Consider the following 14,468-nt stretch of genomic DNA (forward strand, 5'->3'; position numbering starts at 1 on the left):
TATGTGAAAATGTAAATTTTTATGACTTTTTTCTCACGAACAGGCACATTTCGCTAAATTTGAAGATAATATGTGGATTTGAGGCTACTTGTATTTTTTTCCGCGAGTTTATACATGGGTTGAACTTTTGCCCCGCTAATTCGAACTTTTGCCCCACTATGGGCCAAAAATTGATTCCAAGCATTTATGAAAGAAAAAAAAACTAGTACACCTCAAAGCATCCTAATGATAAGCCTAAAACGCTCGAACATAAAAAGTTGAATATAATTTTATCTTTATTTGGTTCCATACACTGAAAGTTCGACCAATAGTTACAATTTTCATGTAAAAAAACAATAAATAGCCATAACTTTTCCAAATCTCAATCGATTTCAATGATACTTGTAGTGAAAGTCTCTTACTTGAATAGCATTCGAACCACCACGACATTTATAAGTTTTGTTTTGAAATGAGCTAGAAATCTTCAAAAGAAACTCTTGTCCCACTCGAACTTTTGCCCCACTTTACTCTACTCAGGTTTAGTAACAAAGTTCCAATGCATTATTTTTGAAATTTTGATTCTATTAAGAATCCTAGAATTAAGGATGAAAATCATATAAAGTTTCTTATAAATCCTCTCAGAGATCTCTCAGAATCGTCACAAAACTCTCATCGTATCCTCTCTGGATTATCATTGGAATCCTCGCAGGATTCACAAAAGATTTATCGCAGGATTTTTATCGGATTCTTTTCAGGATTCTCTCATAATTCTCATTAAAAGCCTCTTAAGAGTCACTTACGAATGCTCTTGATATTCGCATCAAAATCCTTTTAGGATTATCATCAGAATCTTTTAACGATTCTCTTTAAAACCCCCTCAGGTATTTCATCAGTATTCTATAAGAAATCACATCAGAATCGTCTCAAGTTCTCAATAGAATTCTTTAACCATAATTTATGGATGCGATGGAAAAAATCGAGGATTCTCATCAGAATTTCTCCCGGATTCTAATTAGGATCCTTTCAAAGTCATCAACATAATTCTCATCAGAATCCTTCCATGATTTCTTAAGCATCGATGCCGAATTATCATCAAAATAGTTCCAGGAATCTTATCGGACTCTTTCCAAGATTCCTATCTCACTTTTCCAAGTTTATCTAATCACACTTGTTTTAAGTTAGTACTGTAATGTAAGTACAAATGCTAGTACTGTAATGTAAGCACAAACTTATTAACTCATAGTAAAAAGTCATTCTTCAAACCATAATAAAAACGGAAATGGAAGCAGATAAACAGATACAAAAAAATGAAGAAATGTTCCAGATATGATCTTTATGCTTCATTCGAATGATTTTAGTTGCTGCTACGAGGAGAAATGTTAAACCTATGTAAAAATCAACTATTTTGTTTAAAACTAGGGCAACTACTGGAACACGTGTACCAATAGTGGCTCCAGCGATTTTATGTTAAAAAAGTAATTTTATCACTCTTTTCATATTTTTTTTTATATTTTTTGAAATTTTTCTGTTGAAGCCAAAAGATCTCTGTTAATGCTTTTCGTTATTAAGTTATGATTTTTTATTACTTAGGTAATCCTCTAATGGCACCGGCACCCTACTTCAATTAAACTGGCAATTTTACAAGTGATAAAGAATGAACTGATCGCTTTTTTTAAATTAAACAATAAAATAATAACAATATAAGAGTGATGCTGTTAATGATGCAACGCTTTAGGAACATTTGATAATGACTGAAGTTTCTACAAAGAATCCAATAAAATCGATGATAACAACTTTACTTTCTGTTTTTATCATGTACTGATTTAAAAATATTATTCAGTGCACTTATTGAAAGTGCTGATATAGATCGGACTCAGTTATCCGGCGACTCGATTATCCGGATTTTTTTTTTTTTGATATTCTTGTTTTTCAGTTTTAATGCATACATTTGAGATAATTTAGTATTGTATTATACAATATTAATGGTTTTGCAGTTTTGGACGTAGGTGAGAAGGGTTTGGAAACACGTTTTTTGTGTATGCTAATCTTTTTTTTTTTTTTTCTCAAGATCCCTCATATTCTTGGAAATGATTTCTGGCTACGCCACTACAAACAATCAAAAGAGATACCATTTAAGTTATTTCATCGCAGACTTAAATTTTATCTTTTAGTGATACGATTATCAGGAGGATTCGATTATCCGGAGCAAGGATGGAAAAAAATCGTCTCTGGCGACAAAAAACAAAGTATTTGAATGGTCTAAGAGGGCCGTCTTTCTTAGAGCAGCATGATTTGACAGCTCACTACGCGCACGTAGAACAGATATATGAAGTATCCGATGCACTGTTTGTCGTGGGACAAAGAGTTTATCGGATGTTGTTACAAATCGCGATCAACTTTAATCATGACGCAATCGCGCTATTATTTTTCACTTAAACAATTTTCGTACGATTTTGAAATTACAAACAGCATGTCTGGACTTAAATCAATAAGTAAAAGTAGAAAAATCTTCAAAACAATAGAACTTTGATTCGCGAACAATTAATCGCTAGTCCACACGTAACACGATTCATTTTTCGGGGAGCGTAGTTTGTTGTGATGGCTTGACGACAAGAGACTAATCGTTGTTGCTTTGATCGCAGGATAAAGAAAACCGCGAAGCATCATGTATTTTGTCATGATCACTAGATTTCCATCCTTGATCCGGAGTGAAAAAAAACGATACGCTGGATAATCGAGTCCGACCTGTATATATAGAAATATTTGAAACAGTTCAATTGTTTGTGTGATCCAGGAGTGAATTATGAAGATGTTTTACTTACTTTTGATGATAATACTTCTCTGACAAGGATAATATTTCATTTTCATGCATCAAATTAGTAATGACCATCATCATGCGACACATGAAAAAGACTAAATATAAGAACAGTGATTATTAATGAGTTGATTATGTAATGTTAGACATAAAAAACAGACAATATAACAACTAGTGAGTAGCTTCAAAATAATGATTTTACAGCATAGCTGAACCTTTCGGATCGTATGACCGATGTATAAAAATAATTTGTTTCGAAATTGTCCGCGTGGTCTACTAGTGCCCGTATTAGGAAAGAATCAGTTATAACATTTGAATATGTATAGATTAAGCTGATGTGGCTTTCCTAATAGGTAGTTAATTCACTCATTGATTGTCTCCAAAACCTTGTCAAGTATAGAAAATGTATGCTATTTAATTTATTACTTCAGTTGAGCTACATTGTACTCATTTAGTATTAGATAATATTTTATTCTATGTATTAACTGAAGTCACTATTGGTATGTACAGTCGCCTCTCCACATCTCGATACCGAAGGGACCATCGAGATAGGGAGAGATCGAGACATAGAACAAATTTTTAACGAATACTAGATTGAAAATCACTCCGTTGCCAGGAAAATCAAAAACAAACAGATGTCATTTCGTCTTCGCAAATTGTTTTGAATCTCTAAAATCTAGTCTAGTAGCCTTTGATTATGGGCATATCGACATACGGAGAGAAAATTGGGAACGAAAATCACATCGAGATAGGGAGATATCGAGATAAGGAGGATATCGAGATATGGAGAGTGAAAATGTATGCAGATTGAAGGGACCGACAAAATCATCGACATAGGGAGAGATATCGAGATGTAGAACATCGAGATGTGGAGAGTCGACTGTATAATCAAGGCTAGAAATGCAAGTGAGTGAAGTACTTTGTAGTGCTAGAACACCGTAGGAGATCGCATTACATTACCTAATCATTGAACGGATATTTGCTCTATTATTTTAAGTAGATGCTATTGATCTCCCTTTGCTCCTACCCGCAACTCGGTGCACGCACCTTGTTGGGTCTCGATAAACCTCTTAGAAGATGACAAATCGTCAACGGCCTTTCCCATAACCTATATGGGATCCTAATCCACATTGCACATTCAAGGGTCTCATACTGCTCTTAACCAGAGGCGACTCGTAACCTCACTTTTTACCTGTTCTACGCATCTAAAAATGCTTTTTTCGACAAATTGAGATCATAACATCATGGCAACATATTTACTGGTGTGTGCTTGAATTTGATCGAAAAATTTCGAAATCGTGAAAACCTTAAAAAACAATGTGCCATGTGTTTATACGCAGTTACCTCGCTAAACGGGGCAAGTGGAACCCATCTAGTTTCTTGCGTCAATCCAGATCAGTAAGTCAACCAATGCAACAATAGGATTGGTAATAAAATACGTAACGCTTTGGGGAGAAAACGTACATTTAATGGTATGTCACATTGCACTTAATATTAACTGAAAATTCCTCAATAAAAGCGTAAAGAGGAATAAAATAATATTCAAAACATATCATTCATAAGACATTAATTAAAAAGTAGCTTAACTCTCAAAAAAATTTTTTTTACTTATCTCGTTTATTTGACAGGCTAAGGCGCCGTAGGGCATGACAGAGCCAAAATGTTTTCTTTTTTTTACATTATTTACATTTTGAAATTTGTACTTATTTTAAAAACTATGTTATTTTGGGGAAGTTTTAAGGTTAGGGAATACATTTGTATCAGGAAAGGAATTTTTGAAATTAAACTAACCTTCAAAATTTCACGAAATCGTTTATATGTTCTGTTATTATTGTTATGCACGTGGCAGAAAACCACTTATGGAATTGTTTTCCTCAACTACGAAATTTGGTAGGAATAACTAACAGAGTTCAACGAAAATAGAAAAGCAATCATTATCATGATGCGTTTCAATTTTCATCTCTGTCTTTGTTCAATCTTAAATTCGAATTAAAAAAAATGTCGTCGAAGCAACCTGTTGATTTGAAGTAATCGTTAATCCCATCTTAGTAACCTTGGCTTCTGTGACATTTTGTAGTTATTATAATTCTCAAACTTACCTTTGAATGAGCCTCTGTACGTGCCATAAATTCTTTCGTTCTCATGACTTTTACTGTGCGCCGTGTGTTGGTGCTGTCTCGTTCTCTCTCACGGGCAACTTGAAAACAAAGCGCACAGTAAAAGTCAAACGTTTTATAGCATGCATAGGCTCATAAACCACATATTATATTTAGGGCCGCACGGGACATCATCATAATCACTCTATCCATTTCAAGAAGCAAATCCCAAGAACCACTCCATATATCGATGCGAAAAATGTATCACTATGATTCTATATATGTTGTGCACAACTCAACAAATGTTCAGCTTCATCTGTTCACTAAAACTCGAGATTTTATTCCACAAAATTTTGATGATAATTGATAGAGTGAGACTAAAGATAGGGAAAATAACATGGTCTCCCGTGTCATTTTAACCGAGCTCTGCGTTCAATCATAAAAGGTTTTGAATACCTCTACGAGAGAAGCTGTGTGAAGTATTCCACAATTCGACGATAGTGCAGGATTCCAGCATTGGAGCTTCCGGGTTAGTAATATCAGCCTGAAATATTTCACAAAACATAGACCCATTGTCACCCCCATCGACGGTATCTTAGCAGGGATTTCTCCAGGGATTCCTCCCGCATAATCTTCAAAGTGATTCTTTCATGGATTCCTCCAAGGATAGTTCCAGCAATCTCCTCAGGGATTCCTATTGAGATGCCTCCAGCAATTTAGAAATTTCCCCAAGTAATCCTTCAGAGATTCCTACAGGAATTCATCCATAGACTCCTCCAGGGAATCTTTCAGGAAAATCTTTACAGGGGTTCGTCCAGAGATTGACTCATCAGTATCCTCAGAAATTCAACCAGATATTTTTCGGGGGTATTCATTAGAGTGCGGCTTATTTTTCAAAACTTCTCAAGACCAAAAGTTTGTGTGCTCTTTTGAATTCAAATCAAAGAGATACTTCAAAATTTGAGCCAAAACTATTAAAATTTGGAGGTGGCGCAAGCAACTTGAAGGTGAATTTTCAAGTTATAAAAATATGACCCTCAGTAAAGTAGACATAACATTTTTTCAACTAATTTTGAAACTTTTAGCATCATTTTCTTCAAAATTCAATTTATGAAAACTATGTAGAACACCAAATATTCCTAAAATTAGAACTAGTTTCAGTTAAAAAAAGTTTTTAACTAACTTTAAAGTTTTTTTTTATCCTCATTTTATCAAGAATTTCATCTTTGTTTGACCATAACTTCATGAATACTCAACCGATTCCAAATCTTTTCACATGCTTTGAAGCCAATTCAATAGTTTTTAAACTGTTCATACAACAAATTTCACTAAAAAATGGGTTTGGCCAAGTTGTACTACAAAAACTGCACCAAAATATGATTTTTTTAACAAAAAATTACAGTTAAACATAATTTCTTAAGCTTAAGCTGGTGTTCCTCATTTGTTAAACTTTCGAAAAGGACTTTTCAACAATTTTTAAACAACATTGAAACAAACATATTTTGGCTTATGCTAAAAAATGTATGCACTATTCAACTCATAATAATAATAAAATGCTTAGCAAACTTAGGTTTTATAGAAAAAAATGCAATTTCCAGAATAAGTCAAAACCATTTTTTAAAAAAATGTGTTGTATCAACAGTTTGAAAATAACCAAATTTGCTTCAAACACATGAGAAAAGATGTGAAATCGATTGGGTATTTATGAAATTATGGTCAAACAAAGATGATTTTTTTTTTAGTAAAATGAAGAAAAATTTGGAGAAAACTATTATTAATTGATACTAGGTTCGATTTTAGACAAATTTTGTTCTCTACGAAGTTTTCATAATTTAAATATTGAAGATGCCCAAAGTTAATAATTAAAACTTGATGATGCCTACAGTTTCAAAATTGGTTGGAAATTAACGAAGTTTTGGTGAATTCACTGTAGGCATTTATTTTAAAACTTGGAAATTCACCTTCAAGACGCTTGCGCCACCTCAAAATTTTAATATTTTTTGCACAAAGTTTGAGATTTCTCCTTCAATATTCGAATTCATAAGAGCACACGAATTTTTGGTTTTGATAACTTTTGAAAAATAAGTCGCACCCTAGTATTCATCCAGAGACTCCCTCAAGATTTTTTTTTGAAGGATTTTCCAAGGAATATTTCAGGTATTAAGCAAGGATTCCCTCAGGGATTCTCCCATAGAGTGTTCTAGAGATAACTCTTAGGATTCTTTCAAGTAATACTACAGAGATTTCTGCATATTTTTTTTTCCTGGAAGGTATCATCCAGGGATCTCTGAAGATTCCTTCATGATTTTCATTCAAGAGGTTCCTCCAGGAACGACTCAAAAAAATTCTCCAGTGATTCCTCCTGGAATCTATCCAGGAGCTTCCCAAAAACAATTCCTGGAAAAATTCTTGGAGACATCCTTGAAGGCACTCTTAGGGTAATTTCAGATTAAATCTTTAGGGGAATGAAGGAATCTCTAGAACGTGTACATGAATGTAGCGATTTCTTTAGAAATCCCTGAGAAAATTCATGGAGGAAAATCTTGAAGTTATTTCTTGTGTAATCTTTTGAGGAATTCCTGGCAGAATTTCTGAAGAAATTACTAGAGGAATTCCTGAGGAAATCTTCGAAATAATTTATGAAGGAATCTCGAGAGGTCTACCTGAGGATTTTTTTAATGCTTGGAGGAATTTCTGCAGAAATCAGTGAAAAACTAACAGGAATAATTCTTGATGATCCCAGGTGGAATTCCTGGATAGAGGAAAAAAATTTTGTAGAGATTTTTCTGCCGGAATCCTTGAAGCAATCTCTGAAGGATCTTTGGAGCATACCCTTAAACAATTGTTTTAAATGTTCCCGGGGGAATCCCAGTAAAGATTATACTGGAGGAATCAATGGAGGTATCACTAGAGAATTAAATTCCACGCAAAATCCATACAAGAATCCTTGTAGAGATTTTCCTGTAGAAACCCCTGGAATAATTTTTGGAGGAATTTCTAGAGGAACACCTGACCAAATTCCTAGGGGAATTGCTGAAAGTGTTCCTGGAGCCCTATCGGAACCAGGCCTAGAAAATCAAGAAACAATGAAAAGTTCTCCTTGGAGGAATTCTCGGAGGAATCTGTGGTGAAATCACTTGTGAAATTCTTGGAGAAGTCGCTGATGGGATTACGGTAGCGATAAAATTGGTGGAATCCCTGGAGAAATCTCTGGAAGAGTGTCTGGAGAAATGGCTAGGACATAGCATAGGAGATATTTCGGAAGGGACTCTTGATGGAATCTCTGGAAGTTTTCCTAAAGGAATTTTTGGTGGTATATTTGAGCTGTTCCCAATATGATTTCCATCTCTTTTCTCTGCAAAGTTACAGCTTTTCTAGCGTGCTGATCGGGTAAAAATGACCCCAATGCAGTGCATTGCATTGAATGCACAATGAAGGTTAAAAAGGCTATCAGCAAGCTGAATAACTGTGAGGCTACTGAGAAAGACGAGATCACAATCGAACTTCTCAAGCACGGGAATGAATAGCTTTACCAATCGACCCAAAGAGTACTTCTGAAGGTATGGGAGAACGAGGGTCGGTGGTCCTTGCGAATGATCTTCGAAAAATTTCGGGTGTATAACTTGCAGACCCACCATCTGATTATTGTTTTCGAGGCAGCGTACGATTGCACTTGAGGGGGTTTTTAGGAGATTTGGTGTGCAGGGAAATGGCACTATCGGCCGATTGCAGGTCAGTGGAGGAGGCCTGTGTGCCTCTGAAGAGGTAGACAGCGATGATAGGCCTGACCTTTAATTCTACCAAAACAAAGTACTTGGTTGCGTGTAGCTGTTTTTGGACTCTATCGGAGTTCTAAATACGTTAACTCAAGGAAGCTGCTGCTGAGAAGAAGAAGTTTGAGGAATCAGATCAAAAGGCCAGAGAAATGTGGAAGACTCTTTAAAATGCTTTTGCGAAGCGGTCGATCAGCACTCAAAACTTGGTAAGGAAGCAGCTCAATCGTTTGAAGCTACGAGACGGTGGTTCGATGAGGGCGTATTTAATGGCTTTTGAAAAAAAATATCAGGCAAACGAAGACCGCTGGCGCAAAGATTGAAGAAGCAGATTTGCTGATTTCGCTGTTCCAAACGCTACCCGACACGTACAATCCTTTGGTAACGGCCTTTAAAAGTTGTGAAGCAGCGCTTACTAGTGGAAGAGCTGAAACGAATTGAACGTCACGAGGACTCGGATGAGGTGAAGTTAGAAGCGTTCTCCGGGGAGAAGCACTGAAGCCAATGAACCAATGAAGTTTCAAGGCATGTGTCACATATGCGGTAAATGGGGTCATATGAAGAAGGACTTTCCACGGAAAGACAGTGAAGCTGATTTAGCAGATCAACGAGACCAGCTGACGGCGGAAAGTTTCGTCGCAAGCCGCAAGAATGAAAAGTTCCGAAGCGGAAATGTGGTCTTCAAACTCGGTTCAGGAGCAAGCGAAGTATTTTCAGAAAGTCGCAAGCTGAAGACATCGAGATTCAAGTGGCCAAATACGGTGAGGCACTGGTGGCCAAGTTCACTGGAACTATCTCCGGAAGTAGCAACAAGGACACGCCCTTGATCATGAAGAATGTACTCTATGTTCCAGAATTACAAGACAACCTAATGTCAATGAAGAAACTGCTGAAAGCAGTTGTTAAGCTGATCTTCCGCGGTTCTGAGGCAATTCTGAACAACGGCGTTAAGGTAATGTACGAGATTGAGGTGGACACTCCAATGGCATCGGCAAATCTGTGTCGAACTGAAGCTTTTTTCCCGTATAAAAAGAATTGTAAAAAGCATGGAAAAGTTCCACTGATCGATGTACCGTATGAGCATGGAGAGACTGGTACTTAAGATTCGAATGAACTGCTGAACGATGTTGAGGCGCAGCGAATGGGAGCGCAGGCTCCCCGATAAGTTGAACTTTTTTACCGATTTCAGGTGTATTTTGAGAAACGAGCTGATCGAACCAAATGGCTGGAGGCTATTGATGAAGACTTGAGATCCCCGGAGTTGAACGGTGTACGAAAACTGACGTCTTGCCCGCATGACGTGAAGCCCTTAAACATCAAATGGGTATTCCATGTAATGGAAAATGAAGATGATCGAATTGTTCGTAATAAGGGTCGATTAGTAGCGGAGGGTTACCTACAACGTCATAGCGTGCACTTTGGGGACATCATGCTGTACGTCGACGACCTACAAATCATTGGGAGGAAATTGTATTCCTGTATATTTATTTTCCGTTTGACGGATTGTGGAGCTTACTTTGCTAGGAAGATTGCGTTCGAATGGCAAACAGGAGTTCTTCTGCTTTCGCAACAGGCGAATGTGGAGAAGGTGGTGGACAATTTCGGAATGGCTAAATGTAATCCCACAAAGTCACCCATAGAAAGAAGAGTGAAACGAGAGGGGACATCGACAAGAGAACCCTTCCGGGAGCTGTTCGGCAGTCTACTTATGTTCAGCGTTCACCCGGACGGAATCTTGGGCTGAATGATTGAGAGGGGATGACATCGAAGCAACCCTTTGGTTTGAAGCAAACGTTAACACCATCTCAGTAAACTTGGCTTTTGTGACATTTTGTAGTTATTATCTGAGACGAGACTCGCGAAGACGGTCTTCTTTTTCTGTGATTGATGAGTTTTTTTCTTATTCCACTTTGTGTTTATGCCAATTATGCACATGCTGTTCAAATCCTCACATAAACCTCTCAGCAAAAAATGATTGAGTTTGCATCACATCGAATCATAAATAGCCGTTCGAGTGAAATTTCATGCCAGCAAACGTAGCAGACATTAGAAATAATTAATCTTCTGCTTATATTTATCAGCAACTTTGGAAAAAACTGCTCCGCCGACTGAGGTTTTTAATAACAGTTTACTTTGAACACAATACTTTTCACTTTTTCAGCCATAAAAACGGTGGGCTGCATTTGACGTTTCGTGAGAGGGGAATCTGGGCTGCATATGACGTTGATATTTTTCCTCTTCGCGAGTCTCTATCAGGTTATTATTATTCTCAAACTTAGCTTTGAATAATCCACACGTTATATTTAATCGGGATCTGCGATCATTCATAAAACAAAAAAATATATAGAAAAATTCGACATATTCTCTCCCTCCTGAACAATTACGTAATTTGGGATTGTTCATTTTAGGTGAAAATCGTTGGTTTGACAAGCTATTCTCTAGGAAAAGCTTTGATTCTGGTGCTTGTTTCGATAGGTCCCACTTACCCCGGGTATAACGATATTTTGAAGTAAGTTAGGCCATATAAATTTTCATATGAAATGAAAACAAAATTGTAAGCAGCTTTTAATACTACTTGAAAATGTAGCTTACTGATGGTAATTCGATTTATAACACAATAATTTCTCACGTTCAGTATCATAAGGGCGTAACTGCAATGGTCGATTTCTCTTCATAGATTATCTCTTTAGCCAATTACTTAGCCGAACGACTGTTTTCGTCTGCTATTTTCGATTCATTGGAAAGAACTCATTGTCCTTTATCATGTTGCTTCGTAAAATGTTAACAAAATCGATTGAACTTCGTGTAATAATCCAAAGAGAGAATCGATGAAGAGAAATCGATCACTGCAGATACGCCTGTATGATACTCAACGCGATATTTTATTATTTGTATTTATAATTGTTTTTATGGCACTAAAAATAACAATATTTATTGTACTACATACATTTCGTATCATTGTATCTTCAACTTTGTAGAAGAATACCCTTTTGAAAAACTTTTCCTAAATTTATTATTTTATTTTATCTTCATTATATACATGTTCAGTCAAAGGCTGGATCATTTCTGAAATCTTTTCCTAAATGAACTATGTCGGAAAATCACACTAGTTATAATTTGAAACATCGCACATCTAGCAATGTAATGGAATTTCAACAAATAGTTAACGCAGGATTATGTCGAAAAACACAATATTTTGAAAAAGAATTTGGCAGGGGAAAAGCACTAATTTTCGACCTACAAGAATTCTGTGCCAATTTTCGGATTTTCATACAAAGTGGACAAAAATCGTATGCATGGATCGAAAATTAGTGCTCGTTCAATATATTATAAATTTTTTGATATCCTTCAAGAATTATCGAAATCTTACAATGCACAATGCCTAATTAGAGTATTAGCGATCAGATGTTTGAAGATGGAGAGAGCCAACAGGGCTGTCCAGAACTATGAGTAGTATTTAGTCTGGACCTGAGACGAGACTCGCGAAGACGGTCTTCTTTTTCTATGATTGCTAAGTTTTTTTCTTATTCCACTTTGTGTTTATACCAATTATGCGCATGCTGTTCAAATCCACACATGAATCTCTCAGCAAAAAATTATTGAGTTTGCATCACATCGAATCATAAATAGCCGTTTGTGTGAAATTTCATGCCAGCAAACGTAGCAGACATTAGAAATAATTGATCTTCTGCTAAGATTCATCAGCAACTTTGGAAAAAAACTGCTCCGCCGACTGAGGTTTTTAATAACAGTTTACTTTGAACACAATACTTTTCACTTTTTCAGCCATAAAAACGGTGGGCTGCATTTGACGTTTCGTGAGAGGGGAATCTGGGCTGCATATGACGTTGATATTTTTCCTCTTCGCGAGTCTCTCTCAGGTCTGGACATCGTAACCCACTCCCATTAATTCAGTGACATTCAGTATGTTCCTAGACTGCTTTTTAATCTGAACCTGAGACGAGACTCGCGAAGTCGGTCTTCTTTTTCTACGGTTGCTAAGATTTTCTTCTTCGATTCTGTGTTTACACAAATTTGTGAGCAAGATGTTCAAGCTTTTACATGAACTCAATGGCAAAGATGAATTGCGATTGCATCGTTCCAAGTTCAGAAAACCTTTTCAAGTTAAGTTTCATATCCGCAAACGCAGTACACATTGCAATAACAAATGTTTTGCTTGTTTCGATTTAGTTTCGTCAGCGCAAATCAAATGGAATATTCGCTGAATTAATTTGTTTTATGAATGATTCCAATACTCTCCACATATTCGCCCACAAAATCAACTGGCTGCATCTGACAGCGAAATCTGTGCTGCATATGACGTTGCTTTTTTTCCTCTTCGCGAGTCTCGTCTCAGATCTGAACCGACTTCTCGTGACCCTGAGACGTGCGAAAAGTTCAAAATTATATTTGTTTATCTTGCGCGAGGAGTGTTTCTTTTACGGTTCTGCGCTCCAACAGAAAACTGCTGGCAATAAAAACTTGCATGTGTGTTGGACCTGAAGTGATTACCTTCCCAATTCTTTTTAATCATCCGTCACCACACAATAAGTAGCAGAACGGAGACCGAGCATTCCCGTAGCCTTTCCAAAACTCTCGCAATCAGAGAAACGGCTGATAGGAGCCCAAGGTTCCGTAATGCCTTCGCGAACGTTTTAAGCTTACGGGTGTTAGTATTTAGATATGGTGCAGTCAGTGTATAGTGTAGACACAGTGATTACTCACCACCTGGTTTCTTCTTGCGGCCTTCCCTCCTATTGGCACTTCCACCTCCTCCTCCCTCTGCTCCTGCTGCTGCTATTTCTGCGCCACTGTTCTCCACCGTCGATTCCGGAAGGAGTTGCTGCTCCTGATGCAGAATCTTATCTTCGTTCGACTCCAGCTCCGCGGAACAAGAACCTGCGATCTTCCCGTACGGGACTTTCGCAATCTCCCTCGGAAAGCACACACAAAAACCTCAGGCTGACTCAGAAGAGACCAGCTCCCCAATCTGCAAGCTGGTGCCTTATCTAATCTAGAGACACTGGATTAGAATCACTGTTTGAGCCCTCTCGGAAGACCACACGAATTTCACCCTCAATATTATTGGTTTTGATTAATCAAAAACGTATGTGCACAAAAAAAAAACGGGAGACACACAAATTCCCCACACACACAAACACACAACAAACTCTTCTTTCCTCCTCTTATTAGTCGCTTCCTTCCTCTTTCTTCTTCCACTCACGCTTTCTGACGAAGAAGAGGCCAGCCACAGGAAAATTATTTCGCTTTCTAGCCACACGATTCCATCCTTCTGTTCCGTGTTCCCGAAGGCCCTATTCCGGACAAACAGATCACCCGCGACGACGGTTCCGAATCCACGCACGGCAGGCGAAAATCCGAGGAAAAGTTCCCGTGGCCAATTTATGTGTGTCGTCGACAATGATTAGCTTTTTGACGTCTACTCGCGACGAGAGCACCGTTCGATTTGATGGCTGGTGCGATCTTTTGCGTGCTTGTCATTCCATCTTCATAGGGGGGTGCTGCGTTATGAATTCATGGGTAGTATGAAGAGTTCGGGCATTGTGTGTTCGCCGCTCGCACACTCGACTCGCACGGAGAAATCGAACACAAAACTAAAACATACCCTTGACCTCGGACCAAAGACCCTTCTCACCGGAACCACCATACCACAGACAAACAGACGTAACACTTAGAACAAATTTCTTCAAAATCCATCGCCCATTTTACACCATCATCATCTGGTGAGCATGTTGCACGAAAAGGTGTTTCGTGCAACAAGACCGGCAGATGGCGGTAGTGTGA

At 37.5% G+C, this 14,468-nt stretch overlaps 1 protein-coding gene across 4 annotated transcripts in view; it reads right to left on the reverse strand.

Moving 5' to 3' along the window:
* LOC5570214 (WAS/WASL-interacting protein family member 2) overlaps window positions 1–14,137 on the reverse strand; it is a 105,455-nt gene extending 91,318 nt beyond the window's left edge. For all 4 annotated transcript variants that reach the window (XM_021852386.1, XM_021852385.1, XM_021852384.1 and 1 more), the window contains exon 1: window positions 13,389–14,137. The gene's annotated coding sequence lies outside the window, so the exon portion shown is untranslated. The remainder of the gene's footprint in view (window positions 1–13,388) is intronic.
* Between the last annotated feature and the right edge of the window lie 331 nt (window positions 14,138–14,468).

Source organism: Aedes aegypti, chromosome 3 (assembly GCF_002204515.2).
Source record: "Aedes aegypti strain LVP_AGWG chromosome 3, AaegL5.0 Primary Assembly, whole genome shotgun sequence".
Lineage (NCBI taxonomy): Eukaryota > Metazoa > Arthropoda > Insecta > Diptera > Culicidae > Aedes > Aedes aegypti.